This window comes from Echinops telfairi, unplaced genomic scaffold (assembly GCF_000313985.2).
Source record: "Echinops telfairi isolate 266 unplaced genomic scaffold, ASM31398v2 ScPeMD7_7465;HRSCAF=8503, whole genome shotgun sequence".
In the NCBI taxonomy this organism is placed as follows: domain Eukaryota; kingdom Metazoa; phylum Chordata; class Mammalia; order Afrosoricida; family Tenrecidae; genus Echinops; species Echinops telfairi.
This window is the reverse complement of record NW_022111365.1, coordinates 4,137,419-4,140,968: the sequence shown is the minus strand read 5'-3', so window position 1 is coordinate 4,140,968 and position 3,550 is coordinate 4,137,419.

Sequence of the window (3,550 nt, the reverse complement as noted above, 5' to 3'; positions counted from 1 at the left end):
AAAATGAAAGAAAAAGACATCATGCTTGTAAAGTAGAATGGCAGTGGTAAAGAGAAAGACCCTGGATAAGATGGATTGACACAGCAGTTGTAACAATGCTCTCAAACAGAACAACAATTGGGAGGGCAGGGCAGGGCCAGGCAGGTGTCATTGTGTTGTACATAGAGTGGCTAGGAGTGGGGCTTGCCTTGATAGCACCCAACCACTACAACCACCACAATAAACCAAACCACTTGGAGTCTAAGGAAAGCAGTTTGTTTGTCTTAGGAGTTTCTGCGTGGGGTGATGGTTAATGTTCTCATTTGTTAACCAAAAGGTTGAGACTTGAAGTCCACACAGAATCACTTCAGAAGAAAGGCCTAGTGATCCAATTCTGAAAAACCAGCCATGGGAAACCTCAGGCAACACTGTTCTGTTCAGGCACATTCATCGGAGGCCTTGAGGAGTTGTTCTAAATGGTTGTGTCTGCCTTACTCTCCACTGTTTCCTAAATTATTTCCCAGTTAAATAATGCCTTCAAGATATTGCAGGAAACCAAATGAAACGCACCGCAGCGGAGTTGCTTCTGACTCAGAGGGACCCTATAGGACAGAGGAGCTGTGCTTTTAGGGTTTCTGAGACTGTACATCTTTATCAGAGCAGACAGCCTCCTCTTTCTTCCATGGAGTGGCTAGTGGGTTTGGACCACTTACATTGAGGTTAGGAGCTCACTGCTTAATCCAGGTGTTAGGTACTGAGAATTATTTTATGTAATGGATTTAAAAAAATATTTTATTTTTTAGCCTTTTACCAATAGGGAATTGAGCTGGAATTTGAATTCATGGCATCTCAAGCCAAATGTGAGGCTTCTCACATCATCACGCCAGGTCGCTTCTTCTTGCTGGAAGGCCTCTGAGTAACGGGCAGCCTCAGATGCTCGACACGAAAAGCGTGGAGCAGGTAGATGCTGATTAGAGGGGACACGGCCCATTTCTGTCAACAACCGCCCTGTTTGTGCATGGAGTGCGGTTCTGAGGCCACCTGGGTTATCAGGTCTGGCTCAGGCTATCTGGGGCTAACTGGGGTTGGGGGTGAGGGGAAGCCTCTCAGCTTTGCCGGAGGCCCTTGTCTCTGGAAGTTTAGCCCACAGGTGACTTCTATCCTGATGCCCCGTGGAAGGTAGGTCTGCTCTCTCAGGGTCTCAGTCCCTACTCTCTGGACAGCGAGCAGCTACCACTTCTCAGAAGTGAATGTGCTTCCAGAGGGACTTCCGAGGAATCAGGGGGAGAGCCTTGGACTCAGCGTCAGAGATCTTGGTCTGGGTTCAGCTATGTGTTGCCTGAGCAAGTGAGATGGTGTCTTGCTGAAGCACACAAATACCTACCTCCTTCTTAGATGCTCTATAGGACAAGGCGCCTCATGCTCACTGAGTGCTGACTATGCATATATTTGAGCAGAAATATGGTATGTCGGAGCCTTCGTTGAAAGACCAGTTATACTTTGTTTTATACTGCAGGGGGCGGGGGTGGGGGGACTCTAGGCTTAACCCAGGGCCCTTGAGGACTCAGTTCTTCTCCAGCAAGGTTATGGGTTAGCACACCCCATTGCAGGACATCTTTCAAGTTTGGGGAGGTTGAAAAAGTAACTGAGAAAAGCCAAGAATTTTGTATCCCAACTGCTAAAACCTCATGGTAATCCCCCAAATAGCAGAAACTCTCTTATTTTTCATCAGATCGTCTGCCTTCTGTCATCCACTTGGGAAACATGATCAGATGAGCCTTGGGTGAGTGGACTCTCATTCGGCCAATAGCCAGGATGCATGGCACTGCTTCATACCTAGAACTGTCTCACTGGCATCTAGGAGAGTATCCATGTCAGTTCTAACAAGGTCTCAAGATTGGGATCCAACAATCACAGGTGCACCACGAAGCCTCTTGAGAAATGTCAGCATTTGACACTTTAAATCTGTGATTCTCAACCTGTGGGTCATGACCCCTTTGGGGGTGGAACGCCCCTTTCTCAGGGGTCACCCAATTCATAAAAGTAGCAAAATTACAGTTATGAAGTAGCAACAAAAATAATTTTGTGGTTGGGGGTCAACATGAACTGTATGAAAGGGTTGTGGCAGAGAGGAAGGAAGGCTGAGAAGTGCTGCTTTAAGCATCAGGAGAGAAACTCTCCTTTCTAGGGTCCTGGAATAGACTGGAGCGTAGGAATTGCTCTGCACCACGCAACTAGACGTACCTTATAGAGTACCGTGTGTTGGTTGTTTAGAGTGGGCATGTTTTGCTTCCCCAACAGCTCGAGAGGAAAGACACAGGGTCATTTGTGCCCAGTACCTGCAGAGCCCCCCACAAACACTCAGCAAACACTTGCTCCCTGAGCCACAGGGGCAGCTTGTGAGAGCTTTCAGGTGCTGCCGACTCCTCTCTGACTCCGAGCAGTCCCTTGCACATCCGAAAGGCATTTTTCCGGAGCTGGTGCCACTTTCATGTCTTTGGTATGTTTGAGTGTCTCTTTGCAGCTGCTGTGCTTAGGCTTTCTGCTCCTGTAAACGTTTAGTCTCAGAAACTCACCGGTGCGAGTCTACTCTGTCCCTTGGCTCACAATGAGTTGGAATTGAATTTGGCAAGGTCAACAGTTTGAACACACCAGACATTCAGTGGGAGAAATACAGGCTGTATACTTCCCTCAAGAGTTGAAACCCACCTTGTCCTGTAGGTCAATGCCAGGCAGAATTGACTTGCTGCCAGTGAGTTGGCTTTTATTGGTTTTCTAACCTAGGGGGTTCATCTTTCAGAACTACATTGGACAACCTCCTGTGGTGATTCATAGGGGTTTCATTGGCTAGGTTTAGGAAGTTGAGCGCTGGGTTTTTCTTCCTAGTCTATTTAATCTGGAAACTCTGCTAAAACCTGTCCATTGTAGGAGACCCTGCTGGCATTTAAAATACTGTTGGCATGACTTCCAGAATCATAGCGATGTGCATGCCATCACAGTATGACAAACTGACAGCAGGGACATGAGCATACATTTGTTTCTACTTCCTCATTTTCTGGATGAGGAGTCAGGCCCAGAGATACTAAGTGACCTTCCCATGGTTACATTGGCCAGAGATTCTAGGAGTTTTCAACTTGATTATGATTTTGGACCCTAGGAGACAGGGCAAAGTCTGGAGATTTTTCAATTTTATTTTTGCCTCTAGAGAGAGGGCAGTGTTGTCGGCATTTAGTGGGTAGAGTCCAGAGATGCTGTTGAACACCCTACAGTGCCTGACACAACCCCCACGACAGAGAAATACCTAGTCTAAATTGCAACAGTATCAAGGTGAAGAACCTGGAAATAGCATGTCTAAGGGCATCAAGTTGTCCAAGGGTCTGGAAGGTCTAGAGATCAACGATAGTTCAGGTGTAGGAAGGAGATGTGTTGGGAATATAGGCTGAAGTCACAGAGAAAAAGGTCATGGACACAGACAACAGATTCTGATCTACAGTCAACAGGGGTGGATTGAACTAGACTAAGCCCAGCACAGTCCTCTTTGGAGCCCATTGCCCTCCACTTCATCAGATGA